The following is a 19,633-nucleotide window of genomic DNA, read 5'->3' as shown; positions in this document are numbered from 1 at the left end:
CAGTGGGAGGCGGGAGCAGAGCGGCCAAGGTAGGTGGGGTCAAGGCTTCGTGGAAATGATTAACCCTGGCTGCCTCCCACGTCAGGCGGGCCCAGCTGGAGAGGAAGTCCCCGAGTCCCCTGGCCCCCACACCTGCTGCCCACCTCACTTTGACCCTACCTGGAAGCCCAGCTATCTCTCTGGCCTCAACCTGCACTCGTCCTAGTCCTAGACCTGACATGGTCCTTGGGCCTCTGCTTAGAAGCCTCCTCCAGGAAGTCTTCCAGGATAATGCAGATAGGTTGGGGCCTAGATGGTCTGGCGCTGCTCCCAGTCCCTGCAGGCCACAGAGCTGGCCACCATCTGCCTGTGAATTGTCCATGATGAGAGCCGCTATGGGTGCTGAGCCTTGGAGGTGTCCAGCTCTGTGCCCAGCACAGCACAGACAGTAGCAGTGGGGATGGGATTGTCCCTGTCCCACAGACGGCAGCACTGGGGGCTCCTGGAGGGTTCGGTGCTGCCTCCTCTCGGTGGCCCCAGGGCTGGCCAAAAGGCCAGGCACAGGGAGGAGAGGGGCCACGCAATGGCTGAGTGTAGTATAGGATGACCTAAGATCCCGCCCCACCTGCCTGTTCTGACTCTGGGGGTGGCCAGAGCCCCCCAGCAGCCCCTGGAGATGTTCAGAGTGTCCCTTCCTCCCCGTTTCCCAGACAGAGTCCACTCCAAGAAGCCTTTCCAACCCCAGCTCCCTACCGCCACCTGGATGGTACAGGCCAAGTCTGCGGCAGCACAACCCTGGGCCAGGTACCCTGGGGCCTGGGATGGAGCTGGAGTCATGGAATTCGTGACTTGGGGCTGTGGGCAGAGCTGCCTGAGGAACCTCTTCTGCAATATTGGAGCAGCCGTTATGGCACCTTGGGTTCCTCCTGAGTCAGCAGCGACATCCCAGGGCTGCCAAGGTGGGAGGAGGGGCGAGTGAACCACTGTGGCCTGGAGACCAGCGAGGGCTGAAGCTGCCTCCCTGTATCCCCTAAACCCCCTCTCTCTGCCCCCCATTTGCCTGTCTGTGCAGAGGGAGAGAGAATGGACACCCACTGACCACCCAGCTTGACACCGTGGGCCCCAGGGGGCACAGTGGACATGGAGGCGTGGTGGGCCCTGGGGGCACGGTGAATGGGGGGTTGGGGGTGGGGGGGAGGTCATGGTGGGCCCTGGGGGCAGGATGGATGTGGGCTTGTGGTGGGTCCTGGGGGCGCAGTGAATGCAGAGGTGTGGTGGGCCCTGGGGCCACAGCGGGCACCGTGGTGGGTGGTACACACAGCTGGCACTGGGCTTCATCTTCCATTCCGACCCCTCCCCCAGCCCCCTTCCTAGAGCACCACTAAGTGGGGTGCATCCACTCCCTGGAAGCTTCTAGAACAGCCCCAGGGGACTGGCTGTGCTCTCGGGCCTCTAGGATGCTCTGAGGAGCTCACCAACCACCCTGTACTGAGGGTGCTCGGCTTCAGGGGTTCCATCAAGGCAACCTGGGGAATGGCCCTGCCTCTTCTGACTCAACCCAGCCCCCAAGGCCCCGGCCTCCCCTGCAGCCACACCTGGCTCCCCTTCTGTAATCAGACCCTCCTTAGCCCCAGGGCCTTGGCACGGGCCCAGGGCTCTTTCTAGACTTCCTCTGCCGTCCAGTTGCAGTTTACATGGTCCCTCCCCAGAAAGGCCCTCAGACCACCCTGCTAAACAAGGCTGGGGCAGGGTCCCCATGTGACGGCGAGAGCCAGTCTCTGCCATCTGGTCCTGGCCCTCAGGCCCCAGGAGCCAAGCTTCCCTCTCCTCAAAGCCCCCTTGACCTTACCCTGGGGCACTTCTCCTCCTCAGGCCCCTCTGTTTCCTGCACGACCTCCTGGGGATGTGCTCGGAGTCCTCGAGAACGAGGAGTCTGTGTCCCCAGCACCCAGCACCAGGCCGACGCTTGGGTCCTCAGAAATGCTTTATTGGGCAGCAGGGGGCCAGGGCCAGGGAGCCCCATGGCCAGCATGGTGAATGTCCGGGGCCAGTGCCTCCAGCGAGGTCACCCCCTGCCCTCCTGGCTGGGCTCCTGAGGGTGTGGAGGCCAGGGTGGCCCCTCTGAGGCCCACAGAATCCACCTGGGCTGCCCCACCCCGACATGTCCACAGGAGAGCTGGCCAGGCCAGGGCAGCTCAGACGAAGGTGGCGTGGTGTGCGCTGGCCTTGGGCTTAGCAGGCTCACCTGGGACGGGGCCCAAGCCAGGGAGGTCTGATGTAGGAGGTCCACCACTGGCCTGCGACCTCCCAGGGCCAGCCCGTGCCCCCGCTATGCCACCATCCCGCCCGGGCGCCGAGCCAGTTACAAGATCCACATCGATGATTCTGTTGACTGGGAGGCCTCGGCTGCCATGGGTCCCACTTCCTGTCACAAGGAGAAGAGAAGCTGTCACTTGCCTGGCCCGGCCCTGGGCCCCGGAACCCACCCCCTATCCCGAAGGCCCCTGCACAGTCAGCATGGGAGGGGTCCCTGAAATACCCCAAACACATCCCAGAGGCAGCTGGCCTCCCGCTGTGGGCCTCCAGGTTGGGGCAGGTACGCCCAGGGGAAGTGCAGTGTTCCCAGAGCCCTCCACATAACACCTGCCACCAAGTGGGGGAGCCAACCCACTCAGAAACCCTACCACCCTGCTTCCCCACTGCAGCTCAGGAACAGAGCTAGGCCCCTGGCGGAGCCCCCGCCCCAACTGCCCTCCTAATTCTTCCTGGGGGCATCCTCAGGGCCCCCCCCAGGCCCAGGGCCCATCCTCAAGGGCCACCCCCAGGGGGCTGAGCACTAGGGTTCAGTTCCAGATAGGCTGGACCCTCTTGGCCTGGTGGAACGGGCCCTGAGCCCTGCGTCTGCTGCCCCATCCCACCCTACCAGGCTGGCCACCTGCTCGCCCACCTGGCTCGCTGCCTCAGCACCGTCTTCACCGCACACACCCTGCTCTGGGCCTGCCGGTCGTGTCCCCTCCCCCTCCATCCCTGGCCCCCCTACTGAGGCCCCTCTTTCTGGCTGGTCAGTGACTCTGGCCCCACTTCTGGCTCCAATGCCCACTCCAGCCCCAGGAGATCCCAGCTGCCTGAACCAGCCTTGGAAGCTTCTAGAACCAACATGGGCAGGCCATCTCCTTGCCAGCACTCCCAGAAGGCCTCCCTACCCAGGGCGTCACTGCCTTGCCACATCTGGTGACCTCCACGTGGACCCCTGGAGGACACAGTTGTGTCTATGCCAGGGTGGAGTCCCCAGGGGCCAACGAAGGCTGGGGCCAAGGAAAGTGAACGGTGCACGCAGAGTGGCTGGGTTCACGTGCCGCCCAGAGCTCCATGACAGGACCCCAGGGCCTGGGCAGGGGCAGTGAAGCCCCCGTGCTGGGAGAGCCCAGCCCTTCCCCGCCCAGTGACCCCACCCCCCATCTGTACGGTGGGGGTGACGTTACCGACCCGCCCAGTGACCCCACCCCCCATCTGTACGGTGGGGGTGACGTTACCGACCCGCCCGGTGACCCCACCCCCCCATCTGTACGGTGGGGGTGACGTTACCGACCCGCCCGGTGACCCCATCCCCCCATCTGTACGGTGGGGGTGACGTTACCGACCCGCCCGGTGACCCCACCCCCCCATCTGTACGGTGGGGGTGATGTTACCGACCCACCCGGTGACCCCACCCCCCCATCTGTACGGTGGGGGTGACGTTACCGACCCGCCCACTGACCCCACCCCCCCATCTGTACAGTGGGGGTGACATTACCAACCCAGAGGAGCAGGCTTCGGGGGCAGGTTCCTGCGTGCCTAGCGTGTCTCCCAGGCAGGGGTCCAGGAGCTCCCTTCCTCAGTGAGCCTGGGTCTGAGGCCCTGAGACAGTCATGTCCATGCCAGGGTGGAGTCCTTGAGGCGCCTATGGGGTGGCAGGGGCCCCAGGCCTGGGCCCACAGCAGACAGGCTGCAGGAAGAGCCAGCCCCCAGCAGATGAGAACCAGGGACAGGGGGTCCCTGCTACCAACTGCTGCCCTCCACAGGTGAACCGAAGGGCTGGGAAGGTGAAGACCCTCCTCGATCTACACTTCTGAGGTCCCTGAAATGGCCGCAGGGTCCTTGCTGCCCCAGCGGCTCCGTGGCCACCAAGGTCCCCAACCCCAGCATGCCCCTCCTCACCCTCAGTCCAAGCTTCCGCAAGCGGCCTCCATGAGGCATCTGTGAACAAGTCCGGGCTGCGGGCGGAAGGTGTGGCTCCCCTCTTGAGCGTGCCCAGCCCGTTCTCTTGAACAGGTCCCAGCAGTGGCCCCAGAGGCCCTCATCCTGGCCTCGATGCAGCAGCCCAGCCAGCATGTGGGAGCTGTGTGGGGCCTGTGTGTCTTAGCCAGGCCCGGTGGAGATGCCATCTGGAGGCGCAGGGGTCCATGTGGAGCAGCTGAGACTAGAAACTTCTCCCAGTCAGTCCTCTGCTCATTCAACAAGTGTCCTACTAGGTTCTGCCAGGGCTAGGAGCTAGCCCTGCCCCCAGGGGACAAGGGGACAGTTCTGCCCATCTCCTTCTTGTCACCAGGTCCACATGGCTCCAGATGCCAGGCTGCAGGGCTGGGAGAGATCAGGTGTGGGGAGAGGCAGGGGTTTGCCCCCCCTCGCCAGTCAATACCATTGGCATTTGGGCATTTGCCTGGAGTGTTCATAGGGCTCTGAAGGGGCCTGCAACACCACACATGTCCAGAAGCCCGGCTCTACCCCGCCAGCCCCACGTGGACAGATGGGAGGACAGGCCCCTGAGGGCCCCAGGAAGCTAGCGTGCTCAGGATGGAGAAACACTTGTTTCTGGAGACAGGACAGCTCTGTATCGACCAAGGATATCCACATCACAAGGAGGGGGCCACAGCCAGGCCCTTCCTGCTTACGGGACCCAGCCTCGCCCTCCTGTGCAGGGCAGCCATCCCCAGGCCTGTGACTCAGCCGCCTGGCCCAGCCCTGAGCAGCACGCAGCCTCACCACCTACATGCCAGGGCCTGCCCAGGGAGCACCTTCCTGCCCAGCATTTCCCTGGCAGGGATGGCAACACAGAGGACCCAGCAGAGCCTGCATCACTTCCAGAGGGGCCTGGCCTCCTGGTCTCACTCCTGGTGCCACATCTCCAAACATCCAGACCTGAGGCCACACTGGGATCTTGTTCCCTGCTGCTTGGGCCACCTGCGAACCTCTCCCCGGCGCCCCACGGCTCCCTGCCCTCGGCTGGCTGGTCCTGCAGGCTCCGACTGTGCTGTCCAGCCTTCCCAGGAGGGGGTCCTGCTGGAGGCCCCACAAGATGCAGCAGGAAGGCCCCTCTTTCCACATGCGCAGGCCCGTCACCGGCTGCCGGTCGCCCCCAGGCCTCCCAGACACTTGTCCATGAATGTCTCAGTGCCAGCCACTGCCAGCTGCTCTGGTCTAGGCCTCGGGCAGGACCCCGCCCCACCCTGGTCCTCAAGGCTGAGTCAGGAACCCTGGCAGGCACAGCGGGAGCAGGGACTGCGCTGGCCTGGCCGGGGCAGGGGCATGGCCTGAACCCTCCCAGGCTCTCCTTCAAGACCCAGGCCTGGCACCTCTCCCACTGCCCTTCCTGCCCCCAGAGGGACCCCATCCCCCAGGCACTTTGCTCAGCCTCTGCCTTCATGCTCCAGATCATCTGTGCTGCCAGGCGCAGCCACCTCCTCTGTTAAGCCTCCCCAGCGCCCCTTGGAAGCTCGCAGGGCACAAGGACACCCAGGCATGGCTGAGCCGGCTCACACTGAGAACACGGCAGGAAGGGGGGAGCGAGGGGAGCCAGAGGCAGGGACCCTACAATCCACTGTGGCTCCCAAGGCCCCTTCCCTTCCCAGCCTTCCCACCACAGCGCACCCCACGGGTTCCTGCTAAGGCCTGTGCACTCCTGCTGATGGGCCCCCATGGGAACGAGAGCCCCCCCAGAACCTTAGTTCCAGAGTGTGACCCCCCAAGGTCCCCCTGTCCGTGTGGGTCCCCAGCCAGGATCATGACTGTGTGTGATGGGCTGGGCCTGGGATAGAGCTCCTCAAATATTTGCTGGGCATTGGCGAGGGAGTGGACAGTGCCCAGCAGGGTGCACAGTGTGGTGAGTGGGGAATAGGGGAGTGGGGGTGACTCAGGGCACAGGAGTGCATGTGGCAGACCCCAGGGAGGGGCTTCAGGCCAGAGCTCCAGCAGTGCCGGCTGAGATGGGCACAGGTGGCCAGTCCTGGAGGGAACATGGGGGTAGGCCAGGTCACAGTCACTTGTAGGCCTGAGACTTCCACTCTGCAAGACCTGGCTGGAACTTCAGGTAGAAGGCAGACACTTCAGGGGAGGAGGGGGAGCAACCTAGGGTGGCTTCTGGTGGGATCCGGGAGGACCACGTGTCACAACCAGGCTGGGGGCTGTGGAGGAGGGCCCAGGCCAGCTGGTCAGTTCAGGAATCCCCTGGGGAGCCACGGAGATGGGCAGGAGCCAGGAGATGCTGGGGGGAGACAGGGCTCTGGGGAGACGGGGCTCTGGGGAGAGGGGGCTCTGGGGAGAGGGGGCTTTGGAGAGGCACCCAGCAGATGCCCTCAGCAGCTTTGCAGGCCTGAGACCAGTGGCAGGCTCCTGGGGCTGTGTCCCCAAGAAAACCAGCGGTCTCAATCCACATCAGAGTGAGGGGGTCTAAGCTGCATCTGCTCCTGTGGAGGGCGGGGCACAGGAGCTGCCGAGGAGACCTCTCTTGGACAGAGCAGGAGCCAGGTGGGGCTGCATCCTCACCTGGTACAACACAATGGCCATGCCATGGGGGGTACTTTCACCCCTAGGGTGAGGGGCGTGACCTCACTTCCAGGCTGCAGAAGCCCGGCAGGCAAACTTCGCACACCTGGCAGGTAGCTGAGCTCCGGGGGCCCTGAGGGCAGCCACTGGGCCCAAATGTGTTCCTAGGGGATACTGGCAGCTGTGACACTGGGGCCTCCAGGTTGAGTGACCCCTGCCCCTGCCCAGTGAGCTGCCCCAGGGGACCCCAGCCCCAGGAGAGCTATGCGGGGACCCCTCCTGGGGTGGTGCCTAGCATCTCCCTGCCAGCAGGTGGAGTCCATCCTCTTGGGACGTCTGCACCAGGAGCTCAGTCAGGCCATGGGGCTGGGTACTCAGCCTTACCAAAGGGGCTGGGAGGAGCCACTGGCCTCCAGCCCCCAGCCAGGACCCCTGACTGTCACCTTGCAGCCAGCGGGGCAGCAGTGAGACCACCCAGCTCCCGGGCTTTTTGTTGGAAACCAAGCAGATCTGGTTAAGAAGTCAATTGGGAATTATCACCAACACAACCTAAGAACCAGTTTTAAGATGGCACATACGGAAGGAGCGCTGTGCACTGGAAACTCGCGTGTGGGTGCACGCGACCTTTTGAATGCCTCTCTCCTTTGTGAAAACACAAAGCGCAGACGCCTGCTTCTGTGCAGGGGCGGAAGATGACTGCTAAAGGCGGGACACAGCAGTGCTGGAGGGACAGCTGCTCCCTCCCCATGAGAGCAGAAGGTGAGCATTTTGGAGGGTCCCTGTGTCGAGACACAGATATGCACAAAACATGTGCCATGCAGACACATGGCAGGTGCACACTGACACATGCCACACGAACACACACCAGGCGTGCACGCACATGGGTATATCTGCCTGACACACTGGTATGGTTTGGCTCCGTGTCCCCACCCAAACCTCACCGTGAATTGTGATAATCCCCAAGTATCAAGGGTGGGACCAGGTGGAGGTGACTGGATCATGGGGGCAGTTCCCCCCATGCTGTTCTCATGATAGTGAGTCTCAGGAGAGCTGATGGTTTTATAAGCGTCTGGCATTTCCTCTGCCGGTTCTCGTACTCTCTCCTGCTGCCCTGTGAAGAGGTGCCTTCTGCCATGACTGTAAGTTTCCTGAGGCTTCCCCAGCCATGCAGAACTGTGAGTCAATTGCACCTCTTTTCTTTATAAATTACCTAGTCTTGGGTATTTCTTCATAGCAGCATGAGAATGGCCTCATACACACAGCACTGTGTGGACACATGCACACCCCTGCCAGCATGCCCTGGAATCTCACGAGGGGCCTGACACTTCTCCCGCTTGCGGCCTCTGTTGTGTGTGTCAGACAGCTAAGGCTCAGGGTCATTAGACTGGGTGGCCTGGCAGCAAGTGGCCAAAGGGAAAGGAGACCCACCCATATGCCTCCGGGGACCAGACATGCATGGGGGCACCGGCCAGCCTGCAGGACCTGACGGGTCTTGGTGCATGGTGCTGGGGCTAGACAGATGGGGTGGAGTGCCGCGTGGTGTGTGGCGCTGGGGCTAGAAGCATGGGGCGGTGAGGTGCATGACACTGAGGCTAGAAGGGTGTGATGGAGCACCACGTGGCACTGGGGCTAGAACAGGGTGGCATGGCACTTGGTGCTGGGGCTAGAACAGGGTGGCATGGCACTTGGTGCTGGGGCTAGAACAGGGTGGCATGGCACGTGGTGCTGGGGCTAGGATGGGATGGTGTGGCATGTGGCACTGGGGCTAGAAGGACAGGGTGGCACAGTGCGTGGCACTGAGGCTGGAAGGGCAGGGTGGTGTGGCACAGCTCTGTGGAGACTCCCCCTACTTCAGGGCTGTTGCTGGCAGCCCCCACGTGTAGCCGGCATGCTGCCCACCATGGCAATGGGGAGGGCGGGAGCCCGTGGGCTTGGCTGCACCTCCTGTTGTGTTTCTCACCCCGGACGCTGGGTCCAGGGCGGCTGCCACATTGTGAGGAAGCATCCCACAGCAACTGTCAATGTCGGAGAGCGTGACCCGGGATGACCCCCAAGCTCCTAAACCCTGACAATGGACAGGTCAGCACTCATTCCAGGCTCGCCCCGGCCCACAGATGTGAAAGAGGTTCCATGAGGCCACCACGGCATAAACAGCCTATTTCCTCTGCCGCCATGGGCAGGTGAACTCTCCAATACAGAGAATCCCATCAGAATGGGGGTTCCAGAAGCAAGCTGCACAGAGCAGCTTCTGCCCCAAGGCCCCCCAGCAGGCTTGAGCCAACATCACAGGAAGACCGGGCAGGTCCTCAGCAGTTGTCCTGTGTCGCCATGGACAGGCACGTGGACACACACCTACGACCTATGGCCAAAGCCACTCCCACCTCCTTCTCCCACTCACTGGATCTTCTCCTAGGAGACAGCCCAAGAGCCAAGGATCCAGGGTACCCACCTGCCCAGGGGCTGAGGAGCCCGCGGGGTGGGGAACCAGTTCTGGCCAGTGGCAGTTGGGGCAGCCACCAGAGCGCAGGGGGACCTGCTCCTCCCAAGGCCGGTATCACCCACCCTCCTGCCACAAACAAGTCAGGGACGTCAGCCGGGGCACTCGGCTGGGCCTGCGCTGTAAACCACCTCTGTGCTAATGGCCCTTGGCAGGCAGGAGAACTGACCCCCAACGTGGGTATGTCTGGCCCTCCCAGGCAGCCTGACACACGCCACACCTGTGCGCAGAGCCAGCCACAGCCCCAGGGCCACAGGGCCAGGGTGTGGGTGCGGGACTGCAGCCCAAAGGCCAGCAGGCCAGCTCATCTCAGCACCCGCCACCGGGCCACCAGCTCTTCTGCTGTCCCGCCGCATGGCTGTGCTGCTGGGAGAACACTAGGTGCTCAAGAGTTTTGTTCAGTGGATGGTATATTTTTAAAAGCCAGTAGATTATGGTAAATCCACTTAATCTCCTAAAAATGTGTGATATTTCCCCTAGATTAAAATACTTTTATTATTTTCTAAAGTGGAAACAAAGTTTCAAATGAGAAAGAAAAGTTGTAAGCCAGTCCAGTGATGATGTCCAGAATTTATTACTCCTGGAAGAACAGACTCAAAACGCAGGTGAGAGCCACACGGGTGTCCACCAAGATGGATGGAGGGGGACTCAGGCCAGGGGTGGAGGCTGCAGAGTGGCACCGGTGGGCATGCCAGGCACCTCAGGCTTTCTCATCCAGGTGTGTCCTGGCTGGGAAAGGGGCCAGGTAGCCCCTCCCATGTCACACGTGGCCTCCAAAGGCCCAGATACGTACGGATCTACAGACGTGCACTCGCTAGTCCCCCGGCGAGGTCCAGGCTACAGGTCTGACAAGACCAAACCCCATGGCAGGCCTCTCACTGCTGTCAGCATCCTGGACCAGGGCACAGGACGGAGAGGCACTCCCATCACCCCCAGCAGCAAACCACAGCAGAGGTGTCCGCGCACCCCTGAGCACACTCCATAACGCGCACCCTGAGTGGCTCCTCTCTCCAGGGGATGGCCACGCAGGCCACGGAGGCCACGGCCCTCGGACCCCTGGAAACACCTTTCCCTACCGGCTGCTGGGAGCCTCGCCTCAGTTTCTGGTATTTGTGGCTCACGGAAACATCCCTGCTGCCAGGCCATCCTGTTCACCTTCACACTCACTGAATCCCCTGCTTCCTTTGAGAAATGCCCATGACATCTGCGGTCAGGGAGCGCTGCTGACGTCACCTCCACTCCCGAGCACCCACACCACCTGCTACGGGGGCCGCCAGTGGGTCGGAGCTGCACTCTCAAGGCTCTTCCGAGGACGGGCCTGTGTCTGGGAGCCCTCTCCTGCTATGAACACAGCGGGCTTCACTTCCTCACTCAAGACAAATGCTATTGTTTTCAGTCTTGAGACAGAAACACTAAAAACGATCGCTGTCCAGATTTGGAAAGGAATGCCTCCATTTTCAGAAACTCCCAGGCCTCTCCCAGGGTGTTCCCAGACCTGGCTGCAGGCACTGCCATGTATCATTCCTGCAAGAGTCTCTCGGGACACCAGTATGCCTGCCCGGAGTGCCTTGGGGGGACCATCCTGACAGACACCGGCCTGGGGCCACACAAGCCCCTCCTTTCCAAGAGGGCCAAGGAAGCCCCCAACCAGCAGGTGAGGAGGGGGTCACGGAGACCACCAGCAAACAGTGGCAGCCGGGGGCCCACTGTCCTTTCTGACTGGAAGCTGAGCAGACCACGCCGACAGGGCCAAGGTGGAGGGATCAGAACCTGGAGGTACCTGGTCTGGAAGGTCCTGGCATGTCCTGGGGGGTGGAAGGCGGTGGCAGCAAGGTGCTGTTGGGGCTGCTGATGTCCCCCTCCTCCATCAGGGTCAGCTCAGCCACGTGCTTATCCTCCACCATCTGGATGCCCCCGGCCTCCACTTCCTGAGACTGCCTCTTCCAGATCTGTGCGGTGCCCTCCTGCGCGAGGGAGACGGGAGACTGGGGAGTGCAGAAGGGCCCACTGGGAGACTTCTGCCCAGGGGGGGTCGTCCCAGGAGGTCCAGGGGGGCTGGGGGCTGAGCCTGGGCTGGTGGACAGGCTGTCGCTGCTCTCCGGGGCTGGCTCCCACTGCTCGCCGGGCTGGGAGGCGCTCTCCCGGCCGTTGTCTGTGGCGCTTCTCTTGCTAAAGTCCTTGGCCACAGCAGCTGGAGTGGGAAGGGTGAGTTCTGTGGAACCAGGAGGTAAACGGAGGAACTCTGGCAACACCAGGTCTTCCTTCCTTAGCAGCCCATGTTGGTCATCTGCTCTGTTGCTCTGAGCTTTGGAAATAAGCTCAAAAAACTCTATTGGAAGAATACCCAGAGTGACCGTGTTTTAGAGAGTTTCACATTAATGACTGTCACAGCAGAACATTCTAGAAAGCTCTCATCCTGGGCTGTCCTAACGCCCTATCAGCTGTGGGTCAACAAGAGCCCTTTTCCATCCACACTATCTTCCCACAGACAGCGGAAGGGACAGCCCTGGGGCTTCTAGCATACTCTGTCTTCAGGAGTCTGAAAAAGCTGTGTACTCCCTAAAAACCACGCTGTGTGAGGTCCAGACTTGAACAAATGAGACGCTTGACTCAACACGGTTACGCGCTGATGCCGTCTGAGTAGGAAACTGTGGGACTCTCTGGCCTGGGCTTTCAATTTAACACTTGGGGCCCTCTGAGCACTGGCCCCCTCCTCCGGTTGGTCAGCATCTGAGGCACCCCCCCGGGTCCCAGCTGCAGCTGCAGTCCTCAAAGTTAGGAGCAGAATGAACCCAAGGAGGGGAGGTAGAGGAAGGACCTGAGACGGGTGGTCTGGGAAGGGGCACCCTCAAATCCACGCCTGCCTCTCGGGGTCATTGCTTCTGGGCAGAGGGTGGTCCTCCCAGGCCTAGGGCAGAGGGGGCAACACGTGCTCTCCCTCTCCCCACTGAAGCTCCACAGCCCCGAGGGGCCAGGACGGGTGCCCCTGGGCCTCCCACTGCCCAGCCACTGCAGGGGCCTGCAGGTGCCTCCAGCTTCTTTGCTGGCTCCTCCACAACTCTCCTTTTCTTACCTGGGCTGGGTTTTCTAGTGTAGCAGGCCCCAAGGCCACCATTCGAGGTAGATGGCGTCTAAACTGGGCTTTCTCTAGCATTGGAATTACACTCGGAGTTTTTAACAACTACAAGGAATCTCAAATCTCCGACTTCACTGGTTCTCAGAAACATACAAGCCTCAAAGAGGGCGCGTGATTTACTTGTGCTTGGTGGCCAACAAAGGCTGGAGGTGTGTTTTAGTTTTACCATGAGGTCAGACTCCACAGCCAGCTGTGACAAAGCCGTGACACGCCAGGTGGACTGGCAAGTATGCCCTGGATGAAAATTCAGGTCACGGTGACAGCTGTTGGTTTTGACTCTGTTTTCAATGCTTCTCCTTGTTATAAACTTCTGGAGAAAAAGGAGCTTCAAGAAAGGACTCATCTCTCCATCTCAGTCTTCCAGTGTGCCTGTTGTCTCTCCTGGAGGCCAGGGGTGTGCAGGCTGACCTTCATCACTGACCCCCGTAGCCAAGAGAGCTCAGCAAGCCCACAGTCCTTCCAGGCCAGTGTGCTCCACCTCCCCTCACCTGGTTGCCCAGCTCTGCCTGGGGTGGACTCTCTAATGCTAACTGTGCCTCCAGTCACGCTGGGGACCCTGGCACAAGCCAGTGGCGGGGCCATAGGGAGGAGCTGGGGTGAGAGGGAGGCAGAGCCTGCGGGGGCCTCTGGCATCTCAGGGCAGACAGTGCTGCTCACATCAGCTGCCCCTGACGCCCTAGGAGGCCTGGCACTCAGTCTCAAAACTGGGGTTTCGGTGAAGTGATCCCAACAGCCCACAGACTGCCCCCGGGAGAAACATGTCTTCCAGGCCACAGGGATGGACCGCAGTCACCCAGATGCTGACAGCTCAAAGCAGATCTACTGACTATACTGGAAACTAACTGTGCATTTACTAAAAACGTGGAAGTTTTAAAAAGTTCACATACCCTCTGCTTCGTCCAAATTAATTTTCTGAAATTTTTTTTCCCAATCTTTGCAATAGATTCTTCTCTCTTTGAAAGCCGGGGATCCTTAGCATTTTTTCCATTTTCTCCTTTTATTTTAATAGAATTAGACTTGCCTAATGTTCTTTCCTCTCCCTGCATTAGAAGGAAAGTCAAAGTTCTACTTTCATTTCAATACACGACAATACATCATGCATTAGTTAGAGAGTAGAAGGCTCTATGAAATAGATTGCATTGATACAGAATTTACATGCATTGCAGAAAAACCATTGCAACGATAAAGATTACAAACAAGAATAGCATTTAAGGCACAACCACTCCCACCTCAGAAGAAAAGAAAGCCAGTCCTTCACAGGTAAGAGGGAGCTGGGCATCGGCAGGGATGAGAGAGACCCCGCCAAGGAGCGTGGGGGAGACACACAGTGATAAGCGGGCGGTAAGGAAGCACCAGGGCACTGCGCAGGGCAGGCGGGGGCCACAGCGAGAGGAGCGGGGCACAGGGTGGGCCAGGGTGGGGAATTACCGTAGCCGAGTGGTTTCTGGAGCTGGAATTTACAGCTGTGTTCTGTTTCACTGGCACACCTTTCTGTTTATCTGTGGATGCTAAACATAAGAAAGCTTTATGACTTCAGGGACTCGCAAATCCATCTGAATGTTTCATAGACAACCTGCTCCTGCTGTCTCTGAGAGCAAAGCTGTAGAGAAGCCACAAGGCATCTGCTGCCCTTATTCACCACGCACAGCCCTGAGGAGAGTCCCCATGGGACAGGAGAGAGAGGGCCCGTCCTCCACGCGCACAGCCGGGCTCCGTACATCTAACTAGGGACTTGCTGGGGGAGTGATGTTGAAATTGGAGGTTTTACCATGTTGGCCAGGCTGGTCTTAGCTCCTGACCGCAGGTGATCCATCCGCCTCAGCCTCCCAAAATGCTGAGATTACAGGCGCGAGCCACCATGTTTGGCTGCTTTCATCATTTCAGACTGAGCTTGGAGAAGAACCTGAGGAAAAACATGACTTTAAAATTTTGATGAATGGAGAAATCTCTTTCCATTCACCTTCCTTTCCTGTATTTCATTCTTATTTTAAAATATGCAAACAAAGATATGGATACATCAGTTATTAAATAAACGTCTGTGTGATACCTATCCAGGTGAAGAAATAGAGCACTATTACCACTGAGAAGTCCTCTGTATGCCCCTAACTGATCCTAAAGTCTTCCTTCCCCTTATTAGTAACAGATATAACAGATATCCACATTACCTGTGGATATCTGCCATCCTCTCCTTGGTTCTCTTTATAATTTTATTATGTATTTTATATATTTTATTTCTGTTTTGGAGACGGAGCCTTGCTCTGTCACCCAGGCTGGAGTATAGTGGCATGATCTTGACTCACTGCAACCTCCGCCTCCCAGATTCAAGCAATTCTCATGACTCAACCTCCCAAGTAGCTGGGATTACAGGCATGGGCCATGTGCCACCATGCCTGGATAATTTTTGTATTTGTAGTAGAGATGGGGTTTTGCATGTTGGTCAGGCTGGTTTAGAACTCCTGACCTCAATGGCTGGCCTTATTATGCATTTTTTATATGCCTAAAGTAAAGTCTGATTTTGCCTGGTTTTTCTCTTACATAATTGGAGTAAAAGTCTGTATCCTGGTGCATCTGGCACCTTTTACTCAATATTAAGTATTTAAGATTCACACTTAGCATTGTTTCTGCATTCTATTAAAACAGTACACCAGCCAGGCATGATGGCTCACACCTATAATCCCAGCATTTTGGGAGGCCGAGGCAGGCAGATCACTTGAGGTCAGGAGTTCCAGACCACCCTAGCCAACATGGTGAAACTCCATCTCTATTAAAACTACAAAAATTAGACCACTTGGTGGCTAATGACTGTAATCTCAGCACTTTGGGAGGCCAAGGCAGGTGGATCATGAGGTCAGGAGACGGAGACAATCCTGGCGAACATGGTGAAACCACATCTCTACTAAAAATAGAAAAAAATAGCCAAGTGTGGTGGCACATGCCTGTAGTCTCAGCTACTCAGGAGGGTGAGGCTGGAGAATCACTTGAATCTGGGAGGCAGAGGTTGCAGTGAGCCAAGTTTGCACCACTGCACTCCAGCCTGGGTGACAGAATTAGACTCTGTTAAAAAAAAAGTTAGCCAGGTGTGGTGGTGTGTGCCTGTAATCCCAATTATTTGAGAGGCTAAGGCAGGAGAATCAGTTGAACCTGGGAGGTGATGGAGGTTGCAGTGAGCCAAGATCGCGCCCTGTACTCCAACCTGGGCAATAGAGTGACAGTCTCAAAAAAAAAAAAAAAAAAAAGCCCAGGCGCAGTGCCTGCCACCTGTAATCCCAGCACTTTGGGAGTCCGAGATAGGTGGATCACCTCAGGACAGGAGTTTGAGACCAGCCTTACCAACAAGGTGAAACCCCATCTCTACTAGAAATACAACAATTTACCGGGATTGGCGGCACATGCCTGTAATCCCAGCTACTGGGGAGGCTGAGACAGGAGAATTGCTTGAACCCAGGGGGCGGAGGTTGCAGTGAGCCGAGATCGCACCACTGCACTCCAACCTGGGCGACTAAACAAGACTCTGTCTCAAAAAATATATATAAATTTATATTTATATACATAAAATAAATATAAAAAATAAAAATAAATAAAACTACAGTACACCAGTGTGTATCCCTTCATTGTTGGTGGACATGTGGGTTATGTTCATTTTTGTCAGTTACAAATGATGCTGTTGTGAACATGTTTGTATTTCTATTTGGTTACCATTAGTGTGTATTTACATACAGTATAAACCAAGAGGTGAAATCACACATTACAGGGAAACATATCTTCAGTTTTACTAGGTATTATTGGTTTCATCCCAATGTTAACACACCAACTGACAGTCCTACAATGTCTGATAATTCCCAAATCTTCGCATTCTTCTTGATACTGAATTTCGTCAAAATTTTAATTCGAGTCTTTTGGTGGGTATGTGGCAATGATTGTGATATTAATTTACTGGGCCTTTTCTTCTCTATAACAGGCCCTGCCAAGATATATGTGTGGTGTGGCAGGGGTAGGAGCCCCTAGAGGTAGCATGGGCTCTGGAATCCTTAATCATCCTATGTGAAAAAGTTGGTGGGGCAGTGATTTTTTTTTTTTTTTTTGAGACAGAATTTCGCTCTTGTTGCCCAGGCTGGAGTGCAATGGAACTATCTCAGCTCACTGCAACCTCCGCCTCCCAAGTTCAAGTGATTATCCTGCCTCAGCCTCCCAAGTAGCTGGGATTAGAAGCATGTGCCACCACACCCAGCTAATTTTTTGTATTTAGTAGAGATGGGGTTTCACCATGTTTGTCAGGCTGGTCTTGAACTCCTGACCTCAGGTGATCCACCTGCCTCAGCCTCCTAAAGTGCTGGGATTACAGGCGTGCACCACTGCACCCTAATATTTCCTATATGCAATGGTGTAGCCAGGGTGCAAAGCCGGTTCTTAATGATTCTGTCATCCAAATATTATATCTTCTCGATTCCCCTTGAGATATGCTCATTCCTCCATACAATTAAACAATCTCAATTACTCTTGAAGGAGCATAAAATCCTCCCTGTATAATCATGGGTCCTTCCAAATTATTTGTTGTCTTGTGTTTAAAATATAAAAAAGAGAATGTAGATTTTGTTTTCTTCTTCCTGCTTAACCTGAACATAATGTCATAGATACCTCCTAGCCTGTTGCTAAACCAAGGAGAGTCACTTGAATAATGAACAAGACTGGAGGGAAACTACATGGACAATTTATCATTACACTATCATCACATACATGGAACTCATCAATGAAGCTTACGAAAAAAAAATGAGTCATTTGTGGAAAAGTGTAAAGAGAATATAGGAGATGCCTCAAGTGAAGAGAAAAAAGCTGCATAAAATAATTACAAAAAAAGAGTGTTAAGATGTAAACACAAATTCAGAGATTCAGGAACACGAAGGGTTAAATTAAGGGAAACAAGAGTTATCAATATTTTCTTATTCATTATGGAGAGCAGGATGAATTCTTAAAAGGTCAAATAATTATGAGTCTGATATATCTGATGATAATTTGTATTTTGTATTTCTAATGTTGTAAATGGTTGTTAATTCACAGTCATTATTCCTATTTCCTTTAGACTAGTGACCATGAGTTTGATTGACAAAAACCCATTGGGTTAGTATTGTTATCTGTGTGTGTTCATCATGCTAAGTGTTAAAATAAGTCCATCAATTTTTGTCTTGTGTTTGTTTTCATTTCCGTTTAGTTTAGTTTCTTTGGGACAGGGTCTCACTCTGTCACCCAGGCTGGAAGTGCAGTGGCATGATCACAGCTCACTGCAGCCTCTACATCTCCAGGCTCAGGTGATCCTCCTACCTCAGCCTCCCAAGTAGCAGGGACTACAGGCATGAGCCACCACACCTGTCTAATTTTTGTATTCTTTATAGAGACGGGGTTTTGATATGTTGCTCAGGCTGGTCTCAAACTCTTGGACTCAAGTGATCTGCCCACCTTGGCCTCCCAAATTGCTGGGATGATTGGCATGCACCACTGTCCCCGGCCTGTTTTCATTTTATTAATTGGCTGATTCATTCAGACACATAATTATCAAGTCAAATCTCACTCTTTCCTTAGCATTTCCCTTCCATTTAACTGAGAAAATCTATTCCTATTTTAAAACATATACGATTATTCGAGTGTGGTGGCACATGCCTGTAATCCCAGCTACTTAGGAGGCTGAGGCAGGAGTATCACTTCAACCCGGGAGTGATATAATGATTATATATAATATATAACTATATAGTGATTATAGTTTATAATTTTAACTATATCATTTCTCCTGCCTCATAAGTACCACTGGACAAGGTCCCTTTTATGAACTCAGCTGCTGTCAGAGGTAAATGTATTTTGAAGTGGAGAACAAAGATAAGTGCAAAATTGGCATGGAGAACTAAGGTAATTATGAAAGCTCCAGATACAAAGCGAGAGGGCTCAATATGCCAGCAGTTCTCTTCCAATCCATCCTAGCGGTCTTCTTTTAGGATTGCCTAAATAATGCAGGAGATGGGTGCAAGACACATAAGTGTTCCAGAAGCATGTAAACAAGGTACAGAGAAGAGGATAAGATAAAATAAGATAAGAATATTAGGAATGCCTTGTTCAGAAGATTGCCTACAGAGGCAAAAGGGACAGTTTCATTTTGCTGAGGGAAACAGGGTGGTAAGAACCCTCCTGGGGAAGATCCCCACTTACCCTGATACAGAAAGATGGTGTAAAATTTCATAAAGGGAGAGCATTAGGCTGAGATAGCTCCCATGGTCAGGGTTCCTACATAGACAAAATGAAACAAGCTTAGCCCACCAACAAGTGGCCCGCTGAGTATTAGCTGTGTAATGAGAGACCTACCACCAGGATAGTTCAAATAATGCAACTGCCCACATATTTGCCAATCAAATAATTTCTCTACTCTACTTCTATATTCACCCTATAAAAGCCTTCCTTACAAACACCTCCAGTATATCCTCCAGCCACTTTCAGTTTGGAGCTGCCTGATCCATGAATCTCTGTTTGCTTAAATAAACTGTTTAAAATGTTAATATGCTTAAGTTTATCTATTTTTTTCTCATTTTAAAAAATTGAGATGGGGTCTTCCTATGTTGTCCAGGCTGGTCTTAAACTCCTGAACTCAGGGACCCTCCTGCCTCAGCCTCCCGAGTAGCTGGAATTATAGACGTGTGCCTCCACACCCAGCTTACATTTATCTTTAAACAAGGGTTTGACGTCTTTCTGAAATATATTTCTGTGAAGACCTGTACCCTCAGTGATATGGCAGACTCATTTTAGACCATCGAGCACTTTTGTCTCTGGACCACAATTTGCCCTTTGTGACCTGCTGTATTAAAAAATTCAAGTGTAATTCAAGTTAGTTTACCATCTGCTGATCAGGGGAGATTGCTCTCGGTGCAAGTTCAAAACAGGCACTCACACCTTCATTCATACCCCAAATCTCAGCATCACACAATACACCCATGTAATAAACCTGCACAGGTACCCTCCGGAATCTAAAATGAAAGTTGAAATTCATTAAAATTTTAATTTCATCTTATTACAAAACAAAGATAAATTTACTTCTTTCCAATTTTGATATATACATTATACTGACATACACACTGTATTCTATGGTGAATTATACTGATTGAATTTCACATTTTAAACTAACACTGAGTTACTTTGAAAAACCCTATTGGGTGATAATGTATTATGTTTTTAATATATTTTAA

General features: G+C 55.1%; 1 pseudogene; it reads right to left on the bottom strand.

Annotated features, from left to right (window-relative positions):
- Positions 1-1,950: 1,950 nt before the first annotated feature.
- LOC129529388 (regulator of G-protein signaling 12-like) lies at positions 1,951-14,595 on the bottom strand (annotated as a pseudogene).
- Between the last annotated feature and the right edge of the window lie 5,038 nt (positions 14,596-19,633).

The sequence above is a fragment of the Gorilla gorilla genome, chromosome 22, assembly GCF_029281585.2.
Source record: "Gorilla gorilla gorilla isolate KB3781 chromosome 22, NHGRI_mGorGor1-v2.1_pri, whole genome shotgun sequence".
NCBI classification, from domain to species: Eukaryota; Metazoa; Chordata; class Mammalia; order Primates; family Hominidae; genus Gorilla; species Gorilla gorilla.
The sequence above is the reverse complement of the archived record's forward strand: the minus strand, read 5'-3'. Positions and strand labels throughout refer to the sequence as shown.